The 27,903-nt window shown below is 40.8% G+C and overlaps 1 protein-coding gene across 3 annotated transcripts in view; it reads left to right on the top strand.

Annotated features, from left to right (window-relative positions):
* The first annotated feature begins 4,924 nt into the window (after nt 1-4,924).
* Nucleotides 4,925-27,903, top strand: part of NRF1 (nuclear respiratory factor 1) — a 146,136-nt gene continuing 123,157 nt past the window's right edge. For all 3 annotated transcript variants that reach the window (XM_030308422.2, XM_030308424.2, XM_030308425.2), the window contains exon 1: nt 4,925-5,028. The gene's annotated coding sequence lies outside the window, so the exon portion shown is untranslated. The remainder of the gene's footprint in view (nt 5,029-27,903) is intronic.

Here is a 27,903-nt window from a genome sequence, read left to right on the forward strand (position 1 = left end):
CCTGACTTTTAGTGAATGCTCAATAAGGAAGTTATTGTTGTTGTTATTATTATTTATATGAGGACATTCTGTTTGTTAGATCAGGCATTTAAATACAGTGTTTAAAAGGCAAAGTAAATATATTACATATATAAATGTGGTTTAAAATGTTTAGCAGTTATTTAACAACATTATGAGTAAAGCAGCTGTTTAAAGGAGTTTAGTGTATTCTAGCTGAGTTGAAGGAGCATTAACCAGCCTCTTCTCAAGAAGGACAAAGCCCATGTTTCCTACTGTATCCCCAGCACCATGGCATTTGGTATATAGAAGTGCCCAATAAATATGTGTTGAATTGACCTGAGAAGTCATATAAAAAGGATCTGAAGATGTTCTATCCAAAAGACACTGTTAATTAAGACAGGGACCACAGAAGGACGAGCAGCTTTGAGGGAAGATAATGAGGCCAGGTTTTAACCTACTGAACTTTTGTCTATATGACACAAACTCCTAATCACAGTTCAAAGTCTCACATGCAGGACAGACACACTTGGGAAAGTTTGAAGCAGGAAATACAAATGATAGGGGATCATCAGCAGACCTTGCGTTCAGGGAGAGGAGGGCCCTTTGAAAATGACTCTTAAAATGTCCTGGGTTTTGAAATAGATGAGATTAGTGAATTAAACTTAAAGGCTTAAAAAAGAATAGATTTTAAAGTTGTTATCTTAATACAGAAATATTAATTTAAGTAAAGTAATAGTAAACAGTCATTTCCATCTGCTCTCCCCCAACTGACCCTTAGCTATAAAAAAACTCACCTTGACATTTCTAACCTTGTAACACACTGCTCCCATACACAATTCCCTTGTCTTTGCATCCCTTGAATGCTCTCCCTAGCTTTTAGGGGGAGTCCCCAGGGATAGTTACACGTGCTCACAAACATTTATTCATCATCATCACCATCACAACAGCCACCATCTATAAAACCCATATTTTGTACAAAGCAATTTACGTGATTAATGGTAATTGGGAAGAGCTAATAATACCCAGCGCTTACAATGTGCTTCCTGAGTCCAGGGGCTGTTCTGAACCTGTATTAATATCTCTTAACCTCCATGTCTTGGGCAGAGAAATAGAGGCTTAAGATGTTGAGTGATTTGCCAGTCTCACAGGTAGAAAGTGGTATGACCAGGCTTTGCACCCGGAATCTGACTCCAGAACCCATGTCATGATGTGACATGCCTCCCCAGTTGAGGTCTATGGCTTCTGAAAGCACGGGAGTGTGCCTGGTGGGGCCCGCACCCTCCAGAAATACAGACCATGCCTGGGAGAGCCCCTGATGGTCCCAAAGAGGCAACATTCCCGTGAATCGTTCACATAGTTCCAGGTTCCCGTTAAACCTCATGGGGCTGGGGCTGCACACATTCCAGAGTAGAAATGAAGAGGCCGCTCCTCTTGGGACTCTACAGCTTATCGCTGAGTTCTGAGGAGTCCCTTGTGAAAACAGTTGCTTCAGCCACTTTCCTTCATCTTTATCTCCCTTGCCATCCCCCCATCCCCACCCCACCCCAAGGGACACAGGTGACACTAGAAGACTCTGTTCTATAGTTAAAAACCTCCTGCAAATCAGCTCCTGTCAATTGTTGTTTAGAGGGTCTGTCCCGCTAGTGAGCAAAACACCTCACACAGGCCTGAATGCTGGCTGCTCCAAGACCTGCCTTGCTGCTTTACTTACTAAACACACTCTCACCCCCGTCGATTGCTCAGTCTCCCCCAACAATCCACCCAGTTAAAGTTATCTTCACCTTTCTGCTCTATGCCCATAAGAATCTTGCCCACCCTTCAAGGCCAAATCAAGGTACATCTCTCTGTGAAATGCCCCACATAACTTCAATTCTGATTACCTGAGTAGGGCCACTCATTTGGTTCTCAGCACACACTCTAATTTTTTCTGGGTGATCAGTCAGTCAAAACGACCAGCAGCTTATTGAAAGCAAAGCCAACCTAGGAATCTCCTTCATTATCCAGGCTGCGGAACTCCCTATAAGTTCTCAAGGGTCTGGGCTTCTTTTTATCCTTGCTCTGGACCCTAAAGTTAAGTCATTTTAAGCCTTCCTTCCTCCCTTCTTTCATTTTATTTTTAATCTGAGAGAGAGAGAGAGAGAGAGAGAGAGAGCGCACATGAGCAGGGGGAAGGGCAAAGGGAGAGAAAATCTTAAGCAGGTTCCACGCTCAGATGGAAGCCCAATGTGGAGTTTGATCCCACGACACTGGCTGGGATTATGACCTGAGGCAAAATCAAGGACTGGATGCTCAACTGACTGAGCCACCCAGGTGCCCCTCTTCCTTCCTTCCTTCCTTCCTTCCTTCCTTCCTTCCTTCCTTCCTTCCTTCCTTCCTTCTTTTTTCTCTTTCTTTCTCTTCCTTCCTTCTCTTTTTCTTTCTTCTTTCCTTCCTTTCTTTTCTTTCTTCCTTTTCTTTTTTCTTTTCTTTCAAGTAACCTCTATATGGGGCTTAAAATCACAACCCCAAGACCAAGAGGCAAATACTCTACTGACGAAGCCAGCCAGGCGCCCCAAGTCATCCCCTCTTCCTTAATGCAGCTACTACCTACGTCTTACCTTATAGAATTGTCTTCCCACATTATCCTATCTGTAGTTTTTGACTTCCTTGTGCTGAAGCTGATCATTATGACTTCGCTGGAATCCATTCTTTTAATCTCTTAGGGTAGATTTTTCTGCTTTTTTCCGAAGACTGATTCTAGAATCTTTGGTTATCCAGAATAAAAAGCCTTTTGGACAGAGCAACAGGGGTACACAGGCTCATTTGTCTTAAGAAAATAATTTGCATTTCTGAGGAGGGTGGACATATAGGTCTCTCGTTATATGTTTACTGAAGGTCTACTATGAGCTGGGCATTGCATGGTATATAATCATGAACAAGATGAAATCCCTGCCTTCCTGCAGCTTCTGGATTACAGAGAATTCATGGTCTGAGAAGTGCTGTGGAGAAAGTAATGCAGTGCCTTCCAACTTTTTGTAGCTGTAACCTGGTACGAAATGTGTTTTATATCATGATTCAGTACAGATACACGCACCTATGTACATACACTTATATATCTGAAATAAAAGTTTCACAAAACTGGAGCCTTACTAAGTTTGGTGTTCTCTGATATTTTCTATTTCTTTTATGATATCTTGGTCATTACCCACTAAGTTAATTGTGTGCTTCATCAGTGGGTATCAACCTGCAACATGAAAATTCCAGTAATGGTCAAGAGCATAACTCTGAGGTTAAGCTGATGGCTTTCAGACCTGGCTCCACCTCTTACTGTCTGGATTTGGGCAAGTAATTTCTACGTGCCCTTGTTTCTCTATCTGCAAAATGAGATAATAATAACAGTAATATCTGCCTTGTGGACCCTCCTTGGGAATTAAATGAGAAAGGAGATAATGTGTGTAAAGGACTGAAAACAGGGCCTGACACATTGTGGGTGCTCAATAAGCACAAGTGAGCACAGAATTTTCTGGGTATGATGATGGAAGAGTCAAAGCACTCAACTAGGGGGATGGGAGAACGCTTCTTGCAGAAAAAAATGGCATTAATGTTGAGACCTTAAGAAGTGGCGGGAATTATTCAAGTTTGAGCGGGTGACTCGAAGGAGTAACGAGTGAGAAGCAAGTTCTGTGCAGAGAGAGCAGCCCTTGCAAAAATTATGAGGCGGGAGAACTTTCTGCCTTGTATGACTTGAGAGCTTCCCAATTTGGCTGCAGTCTGAGGGGGGGTCAAAGATGGCAGCAAGAGTGAGGTCACGGAGGGCTCTGAAGCCAGCTCAAAGAATTTTAGGCTTTAACTTACGTGCGCTGGGATCTCATTAAACCTGTTAAGCAGGGAAATGACATGATTTACTTTTTTGAAAGACCATTCAAACTGTAGGGTGGAGAATGGATTAGGGAGGGCAATTCCTGTGGCAGGGAGATCATGAAGTCTTTTGCAGTGTCTTGATTAGAGATGATAGAGTAGCCTGAACTAACCATGCATCTTAATGCAATGCTTCTTACATTATGCTGTTCATGAGAATCATCAGGACGTGTGAGTAGGAGCGTTTTTAAAAATGCAGGTTCCTGGGCTAACAAGCCAAGATTGTGGCGACACCACTTGGGGCCCAGGATTTAAGTAATCATTGTTAGTGGTTCTGAAGCATGTAGTTTCCTCATCACACTTTTAAAAACCAAGAACACAAACTACCTCTCCTATGTCTCTTACATTGTTTTTCTGCTACCCACTCCTCTTTACTTCTCACCTGCTTCGGGGGGGGGGGGTCCCTCTTGCTTGCACTCCACGTACAAAACCCTTGAGAGCAAGGACTTCGTCTACATCTCCAGTGTGCCCAGGGCAAAACTGGCACATAAAGGGTCCTCTAGAAATGTTCGCCAAACGAATGAATGAGCGGATAAATTAATATATTGCTTTGTACACAATTTTCTGCTTTTAAATACTTGGGCAGGGTTTGAAATCGGAAAACAAAGGTCATTCCATAAGAGGATGTAGATACGACTGGCAAGGCTGAGGAAACAGAGGAAGCTAGTTACCGATTGCCGAGGCTCATTCAGGAGGTGCTAATTCTCGGGGCCGGGGGGCGAGAAATGTTACTATTTCCAGATTAGCAACCATCTTGGGCTGCTTGCGCCACTCTCCCGAGAGTCCCAACTAATCCAGTTGCCTCCGTGGTTCCGGCCCCATCCAATCCTTTGAAGCTAAATGCGTACTCGAGGAGGCCGAAGATAACGGCAGGGACCCTAGCTCAGAACCCCCTCCGGGCCAGCCCCGCAGAGGCAGCTCCGACCTCCCCATCATGGCGGCCGCCGGGCGGGGAAGCCGAGCCCGTGCGTCGCGTGCGTGCCTCATCTCCCTCCCCTCCCCCTCCTCGGCGGCGGCGGCGGCGGCAGAGGCGGCAGCGCTCGCCATTGCCGCTGGTGGCAGGAGGCTGCGAGGAGCCGGCGCGGTCGCAGTCTCCACGGCGCAGGCCCACGGTAGCGCAGCCGCTCTGAGGTGAGTGCCCTACCGCGCAATCTCCAGCTATTTCAGCCCCGGCGCAGCCGCAACACGCCGCCCGCCCGCCGGCCGGCCGGCCCGCCCCGCAGCCTGCACCCTGCCGCCCCCGGCTCCGGGCCTGGGCCCCCGCCGGATTCGGCCCGCCTCGGGCGGGGGGCCCCGGCCCGGCCCAGTCAAACCGCCACCCCGAGGATGCGCAGGCCGCACTAGGCCCCAGGCGTCCTGGCGGGCTCGGGAGGGAGGCGCTGCCCTCCCGAGAGCCCCAGGGTTCCGGCCTCCCCCGCCGCCTGAGGCTCTAGGGGCCGCGGCCTCCTCTCCACCGTGGAACCCGGGGCCCGGGCCCGGCCTTCCCGCGGGCTCGGGAGCGGGAGGCCCGGGAGAGCGCGCCGGGAGCGGGAGGTGGGCGGGCTGCGCGGGACCGGAGCCGCGGCTCCCCGCTCGCCCCCTCGGCCCTTCCCGGGGCTGGTCTGCGGGCGGCGCGGCGGGCTGGGCCGGGGCGCGGGAGCTGCTGTCTCCTGCGGGAGAGGAGGCTGGCTCTTGGGCGGCTTCCGAAGCTTCCCTCCCGCCGGGGTGGCGTGGGCTTGTTACCCAGGTAGACCGGGGGACGCTGGAATATGGCGCGTTGCCCACCTTCTTGCAAGTTAGGAGGCGGCCCGGGCAGCAGCGGCGGCAGTTGGAGGAGGAGGGCGCAAAGTCCTTTTGTACGCAGAAATAAGGAGCGACATTGTGTTTTCTTCCCCAGCTGAGATGCTGCCCGCGGAGGGGCCTCGGTTCTTCCTGTGCCTGGGGTGGTGGTCCCCTGGGTGAGGAGAGGGGGAGTGGCGCGACCCTCGGAAGGAACAGAACTGTTGCCACTGTAAAGACGGGGTCTTGGCCTTGTGCATGGGTATTATCTCATGTCCCCAGCCTTTCGGGGAACTCAAGGGTTTGCCCCTGCATGTTGTCCACCTCACTGTGCAGTGATGTCCACCGCCTCTCTCACCTGTTGTGTCGTTGCCGCTGGTCCCAAAGTTTTATAGTGCATCTGACTGTACCCATCAGAACTTGGAGTTGTTTAAAAATCTTAGTATTTTTAGGGCTTCAAATGATAATCTGCTCCAGCCAGTTGGAGGAGCTGTTGCCTGAACTCCATCCCTTCTTAAGCGTTAGATTAGAATATATTAATTCCTTACTTTAGAGCTGGTGTCAGTTGTGCTTAATTCTTTCTGCGGTCAGAGCAAAATTCACATTTTCTTAAGTGTGTAGAGACAATGTATCGGGAAACTTCTAAAGCGAAGGCAGTGTGAGTGAACCTGTCAGCTTGGACAGTGCTCACAGGAGAATGGGTATGTGCATCTCACCTTTTTCCCCAGGGCATCATCTGTGCCCACAGTGATCCTTTTCCTTTTCCTATTTCATCTTGGTCCAGGCCTTTAAAAAAAAAAAAAAATCCTTTTACTCTGGCTTTTAACAGTAAGTTACTGGGTTGTTTTTCACTCAAGGAAAGAGGGGAGGAGGGGCCTTGGAGATGCTGGGGATTTTTTGTTTGATTTGTTTTTAAAATTCAGTAGTAGTATCCCGAATCCCTAGAATTGTGTTTGAAATTAGTTTGACATGTTTTCTCATAAGGTAGTGAAAATATGAGTGTTCTATCTGCGCATGAGTGTAATTGCCTTGTTTTATGAGCAGGAGAGGAAACATACAATTATCACATGTAGTGCAGTATATTGGGTCCTAAATTGTGTGCAAAATTGTTTGTGTCAAGGGACTTTTTATTTTTTTCTGACAGGAGTTAGATGTGACTTTTGATTGGGTTCATGACAAAGACAAAAAATATAATGAGATTAATAAATACTGCTTACTATTTTTTGGCACATCCTTATTTGAAATCCTTTGATTTCATCCTATGTGCCTTTCCCCTCCCCCCCCCACCCAATGCAACATATATGACAAAAAATGACTTTTTGCTTAGTAGCTGTCATATTTCTTATTTAGAAAAAAAAAAAAAAAAAAAAAACTTAAGCCAAGCGTTTTCATGGAAATAGATTTCTTATCAGGTTTTAAGGAAATTTAGCTTCTGGATTTAGGAAGTAACTATAAGAACAGGAAATAATGAGAGACTTTGTCCAGATACAGAAAGGATTTCAGGTTTCCCTTCCAATTCATGTATATTCCCCAAATTATAGGTTTCTTGTTTTTATTGAATTGCAAGTATACATCCATCTCTAATTTTGTTAGGGAGCTGAAGACAAACTCCCTATGATTTAAATACCTGAATTTGCATTGCCTATGTACTGTGAATTCAACCAGACCCCTGGGTTGGTCTTTGAGAAGTATTTTATGTGAAGTAATCACAAATGGGTAACTGTTTTAAGGGAAATTTAAGCTCCTTGGGGTCTGGGATTAACTTTTTTATACCTCTTTCCTTATATAATGATATTCAGTAAATAACTGGGGAATAATAATGAACAGTAATTTTTGGAATTAAAATTTTTTTTCAAAAGTATTTGAAAAGACATATTGACTTTTGGGTTTTGAAAGGTCTATGAATTGTCAGCCTATAGAAGCACACCCTCCAGTCCTCTGGAGAACAGGAAGTTATTGCGTGTGTTCAGCTCCTGTCAGACCTCTTTAGGCAAGCCCAGCTTTGTGTGGCAGTGAGCTTATTCATCTACTCAGTGCCACTGTGAAAAACTGGAAGTTTAAAGTGGGAACTCTGGGTTGTTGAGTCTCAGAAGTGTCTACTCTAACCTCAAGAATTTGAGTGCACCCTCTTGGGTTGTAATTAGTCCAGGAAATGTGATATTTGAATTTAGATGTTTGTGACTGTGTGATGCTCATTAATTATATAATTATATGTGTGTGTGTGTGTGTATGTATATCTATGTATGTATATATGTATATAGTGTATATTGTATTTGGAAAAGCAGCCTTAAAATAAATACCGATCTTTTGTTTTCTAAAAAAAAAAAAAAATTAGAAGATTTTTCTCTCCATTCTTTCATGTTTTTCTTGAGAGTTAAAGCTAGCCTGAGCTTACCCAAATATAGTTTTCCATAAATGCTCAGTAAAACAGCAATGAAAAAGAAACCTACTTGTTAAGCTTATTTAGACCAAGTCCAGTCATTGGGGGGTTGTTTGTTTGTTTGTTTGTTTGTTTTTGAGGCTCTGGATACATGTCAATTTTTGTGCATTATGTATCATAGTTCCTTTCTTATTAGCTAGGGGATAGATTATCCACTTTCTGGACTTTTCAGTTAGAACTTTTGTCCATCAATATTCTCCTAAGGTGAACAAGCTGGAAGAGAAAGAGTAAAAGGAGGTGAAACAAATCAATTTCAGGTGTTTCCAGAAGATTACAACCACATTGAGCTATTGGAAACTTTTAATCCTGGAGCAACAAGAATGCTTTGTCTGAAGTTATTTCGATGTAATATGGACAAAACTTGGAAAATGAAAAGAATTTTTGACTGCTCAAGAAAAATAAGTGGATTATATATGCTTTGGAGCATACATTTTTTTTTTTTTTTTTCTGAAGTGCAGTTCAGAATTAGGCTAATGAGTTTTTGACCCTGCTCAGTGCAGTTTAGTTACTGAAGCTTCAAACACGTTTCATCATGTCTTTTTTTTTTTTTCTTTTCACCAGGTCTGTATGCCTAAAATGTGAACATTTATATGAACTGAAGAAAAGACAGAAATACAAGTTGAGAGTGAGATTCTAGTATATTTTTAAAAGACAAAAAACAAAAAAAGTAGGGGACAGTTATGGCAGGTGTACCACATTTGTGATCTCTTGAGGCAAATCTGTATTCTGTCACCAACAGCAGTCTCTTAGAAGATAATTGTATCATATGGAATCTTCTCCAGAATCCCAGACCATGTAGCCTGCCTTATCAAACTGCTCCTAAGCTATCAGATCATTTCTTGAGGAAACCAGGTCTGTAAAGGGAGAGGGGTGTGTGTGTGTGTGTGTGTGTGTGTGTGTGTGTGTTTTAGGAAAGTTGGTGGGGAGAAGAGGGAGAAAGGGTGATACTGACAAAAGAATCTAGTCTTATAGATTGGGATGATCACTGGAATTTTGGACATGTATTTTTAAAAGAAGCTAAAAGAGCTAATTATGTATGGGTCATCTGGTGACTTAGACTACTATTTATAGTGTATTTAGTATATAAGCATATTATTTAGGTTAATTCATGCATGCTGATTTCTATGGTTATGAATGTGTAAATTTTGGTTGAGATAGTTGGACAAGTGGACATTTTCTTAAGAACTCTTAAATGGTGCCTGTTGGATAAACTATGCCAAACCTTTTTCAGAATCTTGAAGAATGAGATTTGTATGCATAAACGTTAAGACTATTTTTAAAAAGGAGCTTGTATTTTACTATTGGTAATTGTAAAGTCTTTGCTTTTTAGAACTTGGAGAGTCTGTTTTGTTGCTGCTCCTGAATGCTAATGTGGTTAGGCTGGCAGCTAACCCTACAAAGAACAAGAGGAAGTGAGGAAATGTCCCCATGAAACCTTGCTTAAAACTAAGCAGTAGACTAGAAATGGGGAGTGAGGGACTAGGGGACTTAATTATTGTTTTATGTTCAAAAGGGGGCATACCCTCCATTGAGAAATAACCTTAACTATGTCCTCACTTTGGAGTTTTGCCATTCATTCACCAGACATTGATTAAAGACCTACTTTATTCCAGGCACGTGTTAAGTGCTACGGTAACATATAAACCACAGGCCTTTTCTACTAGGGGAGAAAGATAAGGGCTCAACTATGCATTCATATAGCATGTTGAGAAGTAAAATAAAGAAAAATTGGTGTGGGATTTATAGAGGGAGAGGGTGAGTGATGCGAGTAGAATAAGTGAGGTTAGGGAAGACTTCATGTAGGAGATCTTTAAGCAGGGCTTGGAAAGGTGAGTCGCTGTTTCGCCTGATGGAGAAGAGGCTAGGAGAAGGGCATTGATAGTCTGAGAAATAGCCAGTAGACTTTTCTGTACTTAGGGAGTAGTGGGAAATGAAGCTGATGAGGTTGTGACCTGATTGGGAACAGCATGGGGGAGTTCAAAGATTAGAGTTCGTTAATGAATGATGATGCCTTTAATTAAGATAGGGAATGTATTGGAATAACAGAATTTGAGGAAGAAGGTAATAGGGTATGGTTCTGAATGTGGGAATCAAGATATGTCATATAGGTCACTATTGACAAATTTGGGCTGGCGCAGAAAGGGAAGTGGGGATCAATTATGAGATTTGTATTCATTAGCATAGTGTCATATAGAAATTGCCAAAGAGTATAAAATCAGGACTGAAGAAAAGACTAAGGGCGACCTTGCCAAGCAGCTACATTTGTAGGTCAGGTGGAAGAAGAGGGGCTTATGAAGGAAGTTGAAAAAGAATGGCTAAAGAGGTAAGATAAATAGTATGGGGTTGAAGAAGCTGAGTCTAGAGGGTAAGGGAATTTTAATGGGGAATTTAGCAACCTGAAATACTACAGAGAGCTCATTAGGGTGAAAACTGGATTTGGCAATTCAGAGATAAAAGGAATTTTCAGAGATAAAAGGTGTGTGTGTGTGTGTGTGTGTGTGTGTGTGTGTGTGTGTGTGTGTGTGTTGTTTTGCCAGGAATCATGTTAGTTTAAACACAATAGATTTCTGGAGCATTATTGAATACAGGGGGTAAGTCTTATAAAACCCGATTTAATAGATGACCCATGCTTAGAAATAGGTCCTATTCTTCCCCTTCTCTTACGGGAATTACAGTATAAAAGCTTTGGGAGGAAACTTAAATTCTAACAATTAGAGTTTATAGATTTGGGGTGCCTGGGTGGCTCAGTTGGTTAAGCATCGACTTTGGCTCCGGTCATGATCTCGTGGTTCGTGAGTTTGAGCTCCATGTGGGCTCTGTGCTGACTGACTGCTTGGAACCTGGAGACTGCTTCAGATTCTGTGTCTCCCTCTCTCTCTGCCCCTCCCTCCCCATGCTCTGTCTCTGTCATAAATAAACATTAAAAAAAATAATGGAGTTTATAGATTTGAGTGTATAGTATAGTATGTTTGAGTCTATAGTCTCTTAAAATACAAATTCCTCTTGAAGAGTTTTGAGGTTTTATAATATTTACATGTTAAGTGCAGAGGTATTTTAACCTGGGTTTTATAGTTCTGGGACTCATGGGTATATTTTGGCCATGTAACCCTGATCTCTTGAAACTGTATGAAAAATTTTGTATGTGTGTGTGATTTTTCTGGGGAGAGGGTCCATAACTTTTCCGAGATTCTCAAAGCATTCTTGACACACAGAAAAGTCAAAGGCCTTTTCAGTATTGGTAATTCAGTCAGATATTTATTGTGTTAGTTGTCTGAAATCAGTTAACCAGATTGACTGGGACAGACCAAGGGGAAGAAATTTTGAGTGAGTATCTCAAGTGAGGAACTTTGGGAAGATCTGAGGCACCTCTAGGAGATGGGACTACGAGCACCAGAAGGAAGGTGGGAGGAATGTCAAAGCAAAGCTTCACCAGTTTCAGAATCTTGCCAAGTCTTCTGGATTCCTTGGGGTTTTGTTTTGTTTTCTGGGGTTTTTTTTTTTGTTGTTGTTGTTTTATACTCCAGGATTCACACTAGTATATGACTATCTATTCATGCACTATATACAGTGGGCTTTGTCGGGGATCAAGTTACTATTTTATTTTTATTTTATTTATTTAATTTTTATTTTTTTAATGTTTATTCATTTTTGAGAGACAGAGTGTGAGCGGGGGAGGGGCAGAGAGAGAGGGAGACAATCCAAAGCAGGCTCCAGGCTCTGAGCTGTCAGCACAGAGCCCGATGCAGGCATTGAACTCACGAACTGTGAGATCAAGACCTGAGCTAAAGTCAGACACTCAACCGACTGAGCTACCCAGGCTCCCCTCAAATTACTATTCTAAAGAGAAAATAAGTTTTGAAAGAAATCTAACTGGTTCATAGATTGCACTAAAAATTTTTTAAGTTGGGAGTTGCTTGTACTTTGGAAATTTTCTAAAATGCACAAATGTTTCAGTCTACTCGTTTGGGGCAAGAAATTCTCTCAATTTTTCTGACTAAGAAATGAAAATACCGTTGGACCCCTATAGGGTCTTTCAGAAGTATGACAGTTATGGAAGGGCAGAGAAAAGGGGACAGAGGATCTGAAGCAAATTCTGCACTGACAGCAGTGAGCCCCATGTGGGCTCGATCTCACAAACCAATCATGACCTGAGCCAAAGTTGGATGCTTGACCGACTGAGTCACCCAGCGCCCCAGAAATTTAGGCAAATTTTTAAAAATGTTCCATATTAGATCTTATTTATTCCAAAATTATTTCATTCTAAAATTCTAGATAACTGGTCATTTTTACTTTCTTCCTCTATAATTTTTGGATCTTTGATATTAGGAGACAGTTTTGTTAGCTAGGCCCTAGGTTCGGGGTGATCTCCAACTTATTTTGAGAGAGTGCGTGCATGTGCACGTGTACATGAGTGAGTGGCGGAGAGATGGGTAGAGAATCCCATCTAATAGTGCAGAGCCTGACCTGGGGCTTGATTCCATGAACCATGAGATCATGACCTGAATTAAATCAAGAGTCAGAGGCTTAGCTGGCAGCCACCCACATGGCCCAGTGATCTCCAACTTTTGATTGTCATCCTTACAAGTAAAATTTTGAGCACACATTCTGAGTCGCATTTATTTATAAGTGATGTTCCTGTGCTCTTGTACTAATACATTTATGTGCTTCATAAACAATATAGAAGGTGGGGCGCCTGGGTGGCTCAGTTGGTTCAGCGTCCAATTTCGGCTCAGGCCATGATCTCGGGGCTTGTGGATTTGAGCCCAACGTTGGGCGCTGTGCTGACATTTCAGAGCCTGGAGCTTGCTTCAGATTCTGTCTCCCTCTCTCCCTGCCCCTCCCCCGCTTGCACTCTGTCTCTCAAATATATAAATAAAAACATTAAAAAAGTAAAAGTGTATAGAAGGTAGGAATTTTAAAAGGACAAGGTAAAGGTGAAATAGTTTTTTTTGATGTCTTGCAAATTGAGTTGATGGTGGTTCAGTAGCTTATGAGTTTGATTAGCTTATTTTTATATTTGTTCATAACTCACGTGTTTTCTATAATTAATGCCAGCAATGTTTTTCTAAAGTGCTCGTTTATTTATTTTAAAAGTTTTGTTTATTTTTGAGAGAGAGAGTTGTGTGCACACACCTGGGGTAGGGGCAGAGAGAGGGAGACAGGATCTAAGGCAGGCTCCATGCTGACAGCAGAGAGTCAGATGCTGGGCTCGAACTCCTGAACCATGAGATCAGGACCTAAGCCAAAGAGCGACGCTTAACTGACTGAGCCACCCAGCGACCCAGTGCCAGCAATTTTTTATAGAATACCCTATAGAAGTATTGGTAAATGCAAGAAAGCAATGAATAAATATTTTGGGTAATCTTAAGCATAGAAAATGTGTGCTTGTAATTAGCTTGTGTATGTGGATTATCTTTACAGTCACTAAACCTACAGATAAGATCCCTAAATAGAATTGGAGTATTTTTTTTTTTTAACGTTTATTTATTTTGAGACAGAGAGAGACAGAGCATGAGCGGGGAAGGGGCAGAGAGAGAGAGAGAGAGGGAGACACAGAATCAGAAGCAGGCTCCAGGCTCTGAGCCGTCAGCCCAGAGCCCGACGCGGGGTTTCAACTCACGGATGGCGAGATCGTGACCTGAGCTGAAGTCGGATGCTCAACCGACTGAGCCACCCAGGTGCCCCAAGGAGTATTTTATCTTATCCTTTGTTCGCTGCGTTTTGGTCCTTTGTCTTTTTGTTGTTGTTGTTTAGAAACATACTTTTTTAAAATGTTTATTTACTTTTGAGAGAGTGCAAGCAGGGGAGGGGCAGAAAGAGGGGGACAGAGGATCCGAAGAAGAAGTAGGCTTTGTGCTGACAGGCTGACAGCAGGGAGCCCCATGTGGGACTCGAACTCATGAACTCATGAACCGTGAGATCATGACCCTAGCCGAAGTCAGACGCTGAACTGACTGAGCCACCAGGTGCCCTAGTCCTTTGTCTTTTATTAAACAATTATGAAATAAAATTCTTAGCCCCTACATAAAAATAACCCACCAATTAAAGAACCAACCAAGGCTTGCTAAGTAAAAATGCCATCACAGAAGTAGTCTTTTGATCCAAAACTGGCTTCAGGTACTAAGTCTAAGAAAGTAATGATTCTGACATCACCAGTTATATAACGGAATGTTAAAATTTTTGTCTTTTCTTCCTTAATTTTTGGTTCTATATTTTAAAAGTTTTTCTATATTGAAAATATATAATTTTTGTAGTGAGCAATTTAACAAAGAAAACAACCCAAAAAAACCCTTCGAATTAAATGGTTATCTTTGATTTATAAGCATATCGGTGATTTTCATCTTTTTTCTTGTAACTTTCAAACTATCTTTAGTGAAAATGCGTTAACTTTTATAACCTCACCCCCCCCCCCCACCCGACACACACACACAAGCATGGATGATATAATTACGGCCCTAAGGACTCACTGTCAGATTTTGGGCAGGCAAGTTATTTATCCTCACTGGGCCTGTTGTCTCACTTGAAAAATGAAGAGGATAGAAATGATATCTAAAATTTCTTCTGAATAAAAATTCCTTCTAAAATTAATTCTGAGTCTGTGTTATGACATGTTAATAAATCTGGTATTTTCTTAAAGTAAAAAGGTATGTATATGTGTTCATTGTAAGAAAGCAAAAAGAAGAAAATTTGAAATATAATTATACAAAGATAATGAATAATATTTTAGTTTTAGATATTCCTTTAGGGGTATATGTATGTGCATGCACATACTGTATATGATAAATGGAATTATACCCTGCATATTGTTTTGAACCAAAAATGTCTGAGGATATTTAATTCATCTGTTTATCTTTGCCCTGAAATATTCTTAGTGCAGCAGTTGTAAATCCGTTTGTTTTAATGAAATATTAAAGATATTTAAAAGTTTCTCTCCAAATTCAAATTTGTTCAGAAAATGCTTGCTGTTTGTTTCGTGCTCTGTGTGGTTTTGCTGAGGTAAGGATAACTTGGAGTAAGGGCGAAAGGGCTTGCCTGTGAAAGCTTACTTAGTGAAGAATGAAAGCTAAATCCTGGGTTAACCTCAATTTCATTCACATAATAATTCCTTTTTTTCTCCACTCTGCTCTCGTACTTCCTGAGCTAAGATGTCTATTTGCAAGATAGTTTCTGAAGTGAACAAGTTCATCTCAATATATTATTGGTTCTTTTATTTTACCCTGGGACCTTCTGAGTTTTTCTGTTCCTATTGAGAACAAATTAGATATTAGTAGCATCAGTAGTGTAATACAGAAGTATTAATACTTGGGTTTTTAAGCATTATCTATGGGGATTTCAAAAGATTTTGTACATATAAAATTAAATATGTGTACAAATATAAAATGCAATGTAATCTCATTTGTGCTTCCCCTCAGTGAAGTACGTGGTATATATAATACTAATTTTATGTAAAATAACTTGATTTTTCTCAAAGTTAACTTCCTTAAAGATTTTATACAGTGGATTCTCTTTGCAGTTGGTGATATAACCCAATTTTCCTGCCTTCTCATTTAGGTCTGTCTTTAATCCCTCTGGTAGTTGGTTTGCTTTTTGTATTTTATACAAAATGGAAAACAAACCTAGGGTAAATAGTTCCTTAGTTATGGCAACTAATGTCCAAAGCAATTTAGTCCTTTTTCAAGCAAGTATAGTATAAAGCCTGTGGAAGTGTGTGTCAGAAGAAAAAAATTTGATTTGTTTATTCTCTTCCCTTTTACTTTGAAGATTAGAATCTTTTTTAGGAGAAAAACTATACCTGACAGTTAAGATGCTTAAGTCAGGGCTGTCTGGGTGGCTCAGCTGGTTAAAGCGTCCGACTTTGGCTCAGGTCATCATCTCCTGGTTCGAGGGTTCAAGCCCCATGTTGGGCTCTGTGCTGACAGAGCCTGGAGCCTACTTGGGATTCTGTGTCTCCCTCTCACTCTACCTCTCCCCTCCTCACACTCTCTCTCTCAAAAATAAACATCAAAAAAATTTTTTTTGAAAAAAAGATGCTTAAATCAATGTCTTCCAGACAGCGAGAGGTAGAAAATCTGAGAATAATACGTACAAACTTATTGCCTCTTAAACTTGTTTTCAGTTTTTGTGTCCAAAATACTTGAGAACAGTAGCTAATTCTAAGTTGAGAGTCCACCAAGATGAATTGTCTTTATTCTGAAGAAATCCATTTTGTAGCCAGTGAGTGGTATATATCCAAATATCCAGTGCCCTTTAAATAGGTAATCTTTGTTTAGTAGTAATTTAGGGCTTTGAGTACAGTAGTGATTCTTGTCTTTTAGGTTAGCATGATTTTGAAATTATCTTTTTTTAAGAATAATGATTACTGGGGCGCCTGGATGGCTCAGTCAGTTGAGTGTTTGACTTCAGCTCGGGTCATGATCTCACAGTTTGTGGGTTCGAGCCCTGTGTTGGGCTCAGTACTGACAATTCAGAGCCTTGGAGCCTGCTTCAGATTCTGTGTCTCCTTCTCTCTCTGCCCCTCCCCCGCTCGTGCTCTCTCAAAAATAAATAAATGTTAAAAAATTTTTTTTAAAGAGAATTGATTACTTTGTAACAATAATTGGTTTCCCTTAATGATAAAAGTCTGTGCAGTTGTTCCATGTAAATATGCACACTCAGATTTGGCCTACAGTGAAGTTTCAGAACCCTAGATCCAATGGCCCAGTTGGCATTTCTTGGATGCTTCAGAAGCACTTCTCAAAATGAAATTCCCTTATCAAACTTGGTCCTGTTCAGCTCTGGCTCACCTCAGTGAATGGTACCACCATTTCATCTGGTTTCTTAGAAACTTTCATCTTTCAGTGCCACCAAATCCTTTAGAAAGTTTATTTAACTCTCTAAACTCAATTTGCCCTCTTCATTTCACCTTTACCACTTATGTCTGAATTGCTATGGTTTCTTTCTTGGACTGTTGGAATAACCTCCAACTGGTCTACCCGCATCCACTCTGGCTAAGCCCTAGTCCATTCTCCTCAGTGCAGCCAGAATGAATCGATCTTTTCTAAATACACAGCTCTGGTCATTTCCCCCATTGAATTTAGGATGAAGACAAAGCTCTTTTATGTGGTACCTAGTAACTTTTGGACTCATTTTGTATCAGTCATGCTCCCCTAACTGTAAGGTCTTTCCTGCTGGTGTTCCTTCTGCCTGGAAAGCTTTTCCCTTTCATCTCTTTTTAGTAAAATCATATACATTTTATGACTTTGAGGTCCGTCCTCGAGCATAATTTCCTCAGGAACTTTATTCAGATCTCCCTCATTTTTGCACTTTACCATGTGTGTTATACATGTCATTTTACATTTGTTTGTATATTACTCGATACATGTCTGTCTTTCCCACCGGCTTGTAAAGCTTCATGATCATAGATACAAACATAGTGTCCATTATCAACCACAGTGCCTGACAATGTAACAAGCAGTCAGTATTTATTTGAATGATTGTGGAAACATTGCAAAATTCATTTAATATTTTACCTTATTACCACACTTTGTGGTGCCATCTAATACTTTATAATTTCTGGGAACGCCGGGTGGAACCAGATTCTAAGTCATCTAAGCCACCCCTCTTCCCCAAAGTTACATGATCATCAGTCTCTCCTTGAACACATCCAATGATAGGAAATTTACTACTTAACAAAGGCTGTTTAATTTTTAATCTTTAAGACATAAATTAGAAAACTTAGTTTCAACTGAAATTTCTCCCTGTAAGTTTTACCTGCTGGTCCTACCTTTTGTTCTCTAGGACTTCCCAAATCAATATTTTATATTTTCTTTATAAAGTCCTCTGAGTTGCCTTTTTTAAAAAAAAAAAAAGTTTATTTTTGAGAGAGAGAGAACATGCAAGTGGGGGGAAGGGCAGAGAGAGTGGGAGAGAGAATCCCAAGCAGGCCCTGCACTGTCAGTGCGGAGCCTGATGCCATGGGGCTGGATCCCACAAAACCGTGAGATCATGACCTGAGCCAAAATCAAGAGTCAGATGCTTAACCTACTGAGCAGGTGCCCCTTTTGAATTGTCTCTTGGTTTAAATGTCCCTGGGACCTTCAGCCTTCTTGGAAAGGTAATGGGGTATGCTGGAAAGAGTTGAGGGGGCTGTTTCCTAGGGCTACCATAACAAATTACCATAAAGTAAGTGCCTTAAAATAACAGAAATTCTCTCATAGTTCTGGAGCCCAGAAGTCAGGAATCAGGTGTTTGTAGGGCCACAATCCCTCTGGAGGCTCTAGGGAGGAATCTTTTCTTTACCACTTCATGCTTTTGGTGAATGCTAGCTTTCCTTGACTTGTGGCTATATGCCTCTGAGCTACTCTCTGTATGATCTCTGTTGGCCTCACTCCCATAGGGGCACTTGTCGTTAGATTTTGGACCAACCTGGGTAATCCAGGGTGATCTCCTCATCTCAAGATGCTTGGTTTAGTTATATCTGAAAGACCCTTTTTTTCCGAATAAGGTAACACTCGCAGGTTCCAGGAATTAGGATGCGGACTTACCTTTTGGGGAGCCACCATTCAATCTGTTACAGGGGCTCTGGGTTTAAATCCTGTTAATGCTAAGTTGCGTGCAAATTTGAGCATGTTACTTGCCCTTTCTGAGTCTGAATCTGTGTAATCTTAAGACAGGGTTAGTAATGCCTGTATCATTGGTAATGTGAAGATTTAAGAAAAATTCATGTGAAGGGAGCACCTGCATAGCACAGTTGGTTAAACATCCAACTTCAGCTCAGGTCATGATTTTGTGTTTCATGAGTTTGAGCCCCTGTGTCAGTCTCTGTGCTGACAGCTCAGAGCCTGGAGCCTTCGGATTCTGTCTTTCTGTCTCTCTCTCTCTCTCTCTCTCTCTCTCTCTCTCTCTCTCTCTCTCTGCCCCTCCCCCACTTGCACTCTGTCTTTCAAAAATAAACATTAAAAAAAATTCATGTGAAGTACTTTCCACATGATACCTAACTCATTATATGTTGCCTTCCACATATCAAACTGTTCTGACCCTACTGTGCTTTGTTAGGGTCTCTAGATGTTATGTGTGGCCTAGAACCCAGCACGAGTTGTGAGATTGGCCTGATAAGTACAAACTACAGTGGGTATTTGTATTCTGGGCACTGTGTAGCCACTATGATTAATAAGCCCACATTTGAATATGTGTATTGTAGCCACATCATGAGATTGGCTTGTTAAACCGGGAAATTGGTTAAAACCTCCATCTTTTTTTATTGGTGTAACTATTAAATCCAAAGCGTGTAGTTAGGTTTTAGACCCAGGTGTACATTGTTACGCATTATGTTGTGTGTTACGAGTGTTACGTTATCAAGTCATGGTGCCTAGTGCATAGTAGTAGCTCTATTCTGAATTTTATGTTGCTGCGTGGTTTAAAGGAGTCTTTAAACTTACCTACTCTGGTGGTATTCCGAGAATATTTCTTAAAGCAAATGCTGTAGTGAATATAAAAAAGAAAAAAGTTACCATTGAAGTAGCAACTATATCAATGTTGGGCACGTGGATAGCATTGTTAGGTGCTCCTTCTGTAATCAGGTCTTGGTTGATGGACAGGCTGCTTTTGATTCTTCTGTCAGGTATATGAAATGTGTGTCCACTGCTTATGTAATAAATATGCATTTAATGATTTCCATATCTGCTAGTAGTGTTTGGAATTTGCATTTGAGATAAAAGACTAGAGGAATGGATGATGTAGAAGTGATGTTCTAAAAATATTTATTTTGGGGGCACCTGGGGCGTCTGACCTCGGCTCAGGTCATGATCTTGTGGTCCATGGGTTTGAGCCCCACATCAAGCTCTTTGCTGACAGCCAGAGCTGGAGCTTGCTTCAGATTCTGTGTCTCCCTCTGTCTTTCTGCCCCTTCCCCACTTGTGTTCTCCCTCCTCTCTCTCTCTCAAAAATGAATAAACATTAAAAAATTAAAAATATTTATTTTGCATAAGTTTTATATGCACATGGCTAAAAGATCAAATAATATAAAAGGAATACAGTGAAAAAATGAGTTTCTCTTCCAGTCTCCCTCTCCAGAAATCACCACCACTGCCAGTTTCTTGTGTATCCTTTAAGGTAGGCTAAGCAAAAAGTATGTTTGTATCTCCCTTTTTAAAAACACAAATGATTGCTTATGTGCGTATGGTCCTTTAGAAAGTGCTTCCCTTCCACCCCCTTTTTGGAATGACATCTTTTGTGTCCTGATCCCCAGCACCAGTGTAGGATTTCTAGGTTTTTTTTCCCCCTATTGTTGAGAGGCAGGGAACCAAATTCCATGGCTTTCCATTACTAATTTGATTGTGTGGGATGCATTTCCAGTGGAGTTGTATATTATATAGTCCTTTGTGAAAGACTTCTCTTTATAGGCTAAGTTTATACCAGAGAAATAAAACCAATTTAATTCGGGCCATTTATTTAGAAAACTAGTAAAGAAAAAACTATCACTTCAGATTGGTTTAACGTGTTATCTTGGTATTGCTTAAGCCCTTTTTATGCTTGCTTAAAGACTTACTCATTTTGATTATTTTGATTATTATTGACAGCAGGGCCAAATAAATTACTTCACGAGTCTGGTAGGTAGCACAGGCCTAGTCAGGAAGAGCCGGGATGCCCAAGAACAGATGGTCCGTGACGGTGGTCACACTTTCGACCTTGGGTTATGACTTGTGTTTTCTGTTTTTTCTCTTATTATGCTGGTTCTTAATCTTTGGTCTCAGGACCCTTTTATATCCTTAAAAATTACTGAGGTTTATGTGGGTTATAACTTTTGATATTTACTGTATAAGAAATTTAAACAGCAATTTTTAAATGTTTATTAATTAATTTGAAAATAATGGTGCACACTACATGTTATAGAAAAAACTGTATTTTCCAAAACAAAAATTTAATGATGAGTATTGTTTTACAGTTTGTGGAAATCTTTTTAATGTTTGGCTTGACAGAAGACAGCTGGATTCTATCTGTTTTTGCATTCAGTCTGCTGAGTATGTTGCTTTGGTTGAAATATATGGAAAACATCCCATCTCATACCAAATATGTAGTTGGAAAAGGGAAAAGCGTTTTAAGAGCCTTTTAGGATAATTGTGGATACTCTTCTTTGATGTTACACCAAAACTCAGCAATATTAATTTCTTAAAGGTGAGTTGCCGTGGAGATTCAGAAACCATGATTGTACTTTGTTTGGCTCCAGTCTATTGGCTTCTCATACACTTTGAAAGAATCTTTTAACCCATGCATGATTTTATAACATCATACATTGGTCAATTTGGAAAATATCAGTTCACTGAGTTAGGCATATCTTCCAACTATTGACACAAAAATCATGTTCATTAACACTACCACGGATCTTATCCAAAAAGGCTTTTTAAAAGTAAGAGAAAGCTATCAGGCTCACTGTGGCAGATACAAGTTTTCCAAAATCCTAATTATCATTTGAAATCCCCCAATTTTATCATTGGCAACAAATACTGTCAGTTATTTTCCTTGAAGTGACAGGCTCACTTGTTATTTTTGAAAAAATATTTGTCCTTTATCCAGGTCTGAATAACCATATAGTTTGTTTATTAGCTGCTCTTTGAAGTATAGTAAAGTGAAGTAAAGTAAAGCTCTTTGAAGTGAAATAAAAATGGTGTTTTTTGGGAAAAAATAGCTAATTGAGTTTGCAGCTCAAAGCATGATACGTCTGCTTTTGAAACAGCACACTTCTGAACACAGAATTACTTTGTGAATACTTTCCATTTGGTTTTACAGAAGAGTAAAAAGACAAGAACTCAAGGGTGAAGATTTAATAAAATTAATAATTTGTACTCTTTCATCAACACGTTCTTCAATAAAATTGACTGTTTTACTATGTGCACATAACGACGCGGTATAAATGGTGCTAAGGTGGCATTTAGTTTTACCCTACCATTGCGTTTACACCGTTGGTGCAAATATAAGCACAGTGAAAAAGGCACATGTCTTGGCTGATAAATTGTTCTGAGACCAATTGTGTTTTTTTTAATGTTTTTATTTATTTTGGGGGGGGGCGGGGTAACAGAGGATCTGAAGTGGGCTCCACGCTGACAGCAGAGAGCCGGATGTGGGCTCAAACTCACAAACTGCAAGATCATGACCTGAGCTGAAGTCAGAAGCTTAACTGCTCAACCGACTGAACCACCCAGGCACCCTGAGACCAGTTCTAATATGTGTGTGTGTGTGTGTGTGTGTGTGTGTGTGTGTGTGTGTGTGTCTCTCGGAGAGGTGGTTTCCTATACATACAACCAAGCAATTCTTGGGCATCAGCAGGGTATCCAAGAATTCAAGTCAATTCTGACACTATTGATCCAGAGATAGCATCAGGTTAAGGGCTCAATCCCATAAGACTGCCCCCTGGCCCCCTACTTCAGGCACCAATCACAAGTCCCAGGCTGTTACCTGTGCCTCTGACCAACTAGCTGCAGATGGAGGTTGCAATGACTCCCTCCCACTCAGAATGCTAATCACAAGTCCAGCTTGTACCTACACTTCTAACTGGCTGGCGGTAAATCAGACATTCCCACGAGGTTTTACTAATTTGCTAGAGAGGCTCGCAGAACTGAGGGAAACATTTATTTTTACCAGTTTATTAAAGGATATAGCAAAGGAAATCAATCAACAGCCAGGTAAAGAGAGACATCGTGCAAGGGATGGGAAGAGGGCGGAGAGGGCATGGGATTTCCATGCCCTCTACAGGCGTGCGACTCTCCCAGCATTTCTATATGTTCACCAACCTAGAAACTCTGTGGACCCAGTCCTTTGGGTTTTTATGGAGGCTTTGTTATGTAGTCATGATTGACTAAGTCTTTGGCTATTGGCTGATTAAACCTTCAGCCCCTCTCCCCCTTCCTGGAGGTGGGGGTGGGGCCAAAAGTTCTTCCCTGCCCTTTTGTAGACTCCCAAAGTCACCTTAAATAACGTAACAAAAGAAAGATAGTTTGGTTGGTCAACCTTATCACCAGAAATTATAAGGGTTTTAGGAGCTGTGAGGCAGGAACTGTGGACAGAGATCAAAATACAATACTGGGCATTTACCCCCAAAATACAAAAACACTAATTTATGGGGCTCCTGGGTGGCTCAGTCTGGCTCTGCACTGCCAGCTAGCTCGGAGCCTGAAGCCTGCTTCAGGTTCTGTGTCTCCCTCTCTCTGTCCCTGCCCTGCTTGTGCTCTCTTTCTCAAAAATAAATAAACATTAAAAAAAAAACCACATTAATTCAAATTGGGGTTTTTTTTCCCCTGAGGGAGAGCATAGGGGAGGGGCACAAGAAGGAGGGGAGAGAACCTTAAGCAGACTCCACCCTCAGCACCGCACTGCCCTACCTGGGGCTTGATCTCATGACTGAGATCATGACCTGAGCCAAAATCAAGAGTCACACGAGGGGCGCCTGGGTGGCTCAGTCGCTTGGGTATCCGACTTCAGCTCAGGTCATGATCTCACAGTCCGGGAGTTCCAGCCCCGCGTCGGGCTCTGTGCTGACAGCTCAGAGCCTGGAGCCTGCTTCAGATTCTGTGTCTCCCTCTCCCTCTGCCCCTAACCCACTCACATTCTGTCTCTGTCTCTCTCAAAAATAAATAAACATTAAAAAAATTTTAAAACAAAAAAGAGTCTCAAGTTTAGCCATCTGAGCCACCCAGGCACCCCCCAGAAACACTAATTCAGAGAAATACATGCATTCCTATGTTTATTGCAGCATTATGTACAATAGCCAAGATATGGAAGTAGCCCAAGTGTCCATCCATAGATAAATGGATAAAGAAGATGTGGTATATACACACAATGGAATATTATCCAGCCGTAAAAGAGAATGAAATCTTACCATTTACAACAACATGAGGAGAGCTAGAGAATATAATGCTAAGTGAAATAAGTCAACCAGAGAAAGACAGATACCAAATGATTGCACTCATGTGAACTTTAAGAAACAAAACAAATGAACAAAGAAAAAAAAGAAGAGAGAGAGACAAACCAAGAAACAGACTCTTAATTGTAGAGAACAAACTGATGGTTAATGGGGAGGGGGGGGCGCGGATGGAACAGGTGACAGGGATCACTTACTGTGATGCTGTGATGAGCACTCAGTATAGAATTGTTGAATCACTATATTGTACACCTGAAACTAATATAACACTGTATGTTAACTATAATGGTCATCCCCCATTTGGATGGCCAAATATATACTTCTTGTAAATCACAGTATCACAGTTATCAAATAGTTTTGATCTCATGGATCCCTTGAAAAAGTCACAGGGGTCCTAGGGTTCCACGGTTCACTTTGAGAACTACTGCTATAAGCTATTTGAGGGTTAAACTAATTATTCAGATGTCCTTCTTCAATTTCTGCTCCAGGATTTTACACAGAGCAGGTGCTTAAAGAATATTTGTTTAGTGAATGTGATATGACATTTAAACAGGACAAAACTTGGTGAGTAAAATAATGTAGGTAGTCTTGAATAAGCAGCTTTTCCACAGTTGTTAAGGATAAGATGGTCAAATGAAGTATTGATGATAATATATTCAGTAAATACAAATTGTGAAATAAAGAACTAAATATGAGGTGATATTAAAATCAGGATTAACCTGGTTTCAGAGAAGCACAGGGAACGGACACACGCATCCAAGTACCTACGGAGCCAACAATTCCAGCCTTGTTAGGCTTCTGTTAAGGAGTCCTCTAGTTTTTGGGTCCTTCAATTTGTAGTGGTCTAAGAAAGGATCCTCAGGTCCATGGATTTGATCTGAAAAGCAAACATGTCATTTAAATTTCAATGGGTCACTGCTTGATCTAGTAAAATCTTTTCAAAAAACGGTTACAGAAGGTGAATGTTAAAAACAAGTCACTTTTTATGAAGAATAGTGAATAAAAGTCTTGTGTTCGTATAAACTGCAGATCCAGGTAGATAGTTTTAACTGAGTCATTTTCCCCCTTTAAGGGAGCCTGTCTGATGAATACTCTATTGTGATTATGGACTATTGTTTTCTCCTTTTGTTTGGGGCAGAGAATTGGGTTCTAAAAACAGCACGATATGTCCTTTTCTTTTAGTGTAGAAGGAAGCCTCAATCCATCTTGCTACTTTGATAATTTCAGTTTGCTAAATAAATAGTACTCCTTTTGTTATCTGGTGATTTGTTTGTAACAGTCTATTTTTGGTTTAGGGCTAGGTTGTAAGAATGGGCGGTGACATTGAAGGTGGAAATGGGGAAGAACAGTACTCGTTCTTCTTAAACCTTGCAGGTCTTTCCCTACCCACCCCCCATCCTTACTTTTTAAAACCTTTGACTTTTATCTCGAGTAGAGATTGTAAGAGATAGGCGAAGGCACTTCTAACAATCATAATAGTACACTTTTTGGTTTCATGTTAAAAGTTACTGGATTTACTTTAAGGAATTTCTTTAAAGATCTTGTGAATTTACCTTCTGTCCTTGAAAGTTCTTGATTCAAATTATAGTGGAGACTATGAAAAACTTGGGTAGGATAGGCCATTACCTAAACTTTTGTCATTATCATAGCTATGTAACAAATGTGAGAGGATGTAGCTAATACAGGGGTTGTGTTACTATGTGAGCTACTTCTGTGGCGCTTTTTGTGGTAGATGTCATGTCCTGGTTAGAATCCATTTTAGGGGCACCTGAGTGGCTCAGTCGGTTGGGTGGCCGACCTGGGCTCAGGTCATGATCTCACAGCTCATGAGTTCGGGCCCCCATCGGGCTCTGTGCTGACAGCTCAGAGCCTGGATCCTGCTTCGGATTCTGTGTCTCCCTCTCTCTCTGCCCCTTCCCTGCTAACGCTCTGTCTCTCTCTCTGTCTCTCTCTCGCTCTCGCTCTCTCGCTCTCTCTCAAAAATTAAACATTAAAAAGGTTAAAAAAAAAAAAAGAATCCGTTTTAAATCCACCAAGATGGAAAATACGAGTTCAGAAATTAATCTTACTTTTACATCTTTAAAGTCTACCGTTTTTAAACCGACTAAAGGAAGAAGTCTGCTTTAAAATGGGGTTGCAAGTGGAAATGTAAAATGAGGCCATACCCCAAATAATTTATATATTACATGGGACAGATTTAATTTTGAGCTATGTGCAAGGTACCGATTAGAATGTTTGCTGCAGATACTTTATGGAATATAGATTTCAAGTTTTTATTTGCTTGTACAAATACACATGAAAACCCACTTTCAGAACCTCTGCTTTAAAATTGCCCAAGAATGTTCTCACTTATAAAAGATACATTTCTCTCTTTTATCCTCTAGTATCATATTCCATTTAAGTAGTTTGAAGAGATCGGGGTTAAATACTGCTTTGGCGTGACTTCTGTAGCTGCTGCTTTAAAAGAATTTTGAAATACTTCAGGCATAAAGAAGGATATAGAACAATATAATGAATACAATGTACCTACTACCCAGCTTAAGAAATAAAGTATCATAGGTATTATTGAAGCCTCCTGGACACTCACTCCTTCATCCTAGACCCCGTCCTTCCCAGCTTCGACCATTATTCTGAATTTGGTGTTTATCATTCTCCCGCATTTTAAAAACCTTTATGTGTTGTATCCATGGAAAAGACATAATATTTATATGGTTTCAAATTTTACACAAGGAATTAATCTTTATTGATCGATGTAGTTATAGTGTGCTCATTTAACATGCTGTAAATATTTGATTTAATGGAGTTGTGAAAGTAATATGTGATCTTTGTAGAGAATTTTGAAAATAAAGTACAAAAGTGAAAATATTTGTAGCCCTGCCATCCAGAGATGCCACAGTTAATATTTGGGTGTGTTTTGTTTTGTTTTTCCCCTTCCTAATTAAGTTTATGTATTTTTCGTTACCTTTTAATATATAAGTAATACAGTTTTATTGATTACACAGAATTGCAAAACAGCCACATAAAGGCTGTAACTCCATTTTAGTTGCTTCTTTGCTGGAAATAGAAAATGAATGAGCATTATATATTAGACATATACCTGGTAAATTTACTGTTTATACCAAATATTGTGGCATATTTTTTAGTATAGAAACACTGTATAAAGACATCTGGGAGCACCTGGGTGACTCAGTTGTTAAGCGTCTGACTCTTCATTTCTGCTCAGGTCATGATCTCACGGTTCATGGGTTCTAGCCCCACCTCAGGGTGCAGAGCCTGCTTGGGATTTTCTCTCTCTCTCTCTCTCTCTCTCTCTCTCTCTCTCTCTCTCTCTCTTTCTCTCTTTCTCTCTGCCCCTCCCCTGCTCACTCTGTCTCTGTGAGCATATTTTAAACTTACATGAGAGATTTTTATACTGAGCAAATTTACTGGATAAGTGATGCTTATCTTTAAACGTATTCTTAAACTTACATGAGAGATTTTTATACTGAACAAATTTACTGGATAAGTGATGCTTATCTTTAAACATAAGTACTGTTTTGGTTTTAATCATTTTTTATTTTAAAAAATGAAAAAGATGAAATACTTGGTTATACATATAACGAAATAAGGACAAAATCTATATGAGGAAAATTATAAAACTGATGAAAGAAATCAAAGAAGAACTAAATAAATAGAGATAGATTCTGTGTTCATGGATAGGAAGACTCAATATTGTCAGGATGTCATAACTTGATTCCACAGGTCCTGTCCCCATGCTTTAATAAAAACACCTTTTGATCTATAGACTCAGTGGAATCCCAGTCAAAGTCCTAGCAAGTTATTTTATGGATACTGACAAACTGATTCTAAAGTTTATATGGAGAGGCAAAAGACCCCAAAAAAGTAACACAATATTGAAGCAGAAGAACAAAGTTGG

The sequence above is a fragment of the Lynx canadensis genome, chromosome A2, assembly GCF_007474595.2.
Source record: "Lynx canadensis isolate LIC74 chromosome A2, mLynCan4.pri.v2, whole genome shotgun sequence".
Classification (NCBI taxonomy): Eukaryota; Metazoa; Chordata; class Mammalia; order Carnivora; family Felidae; genus Lynx; species Lynx canadensis.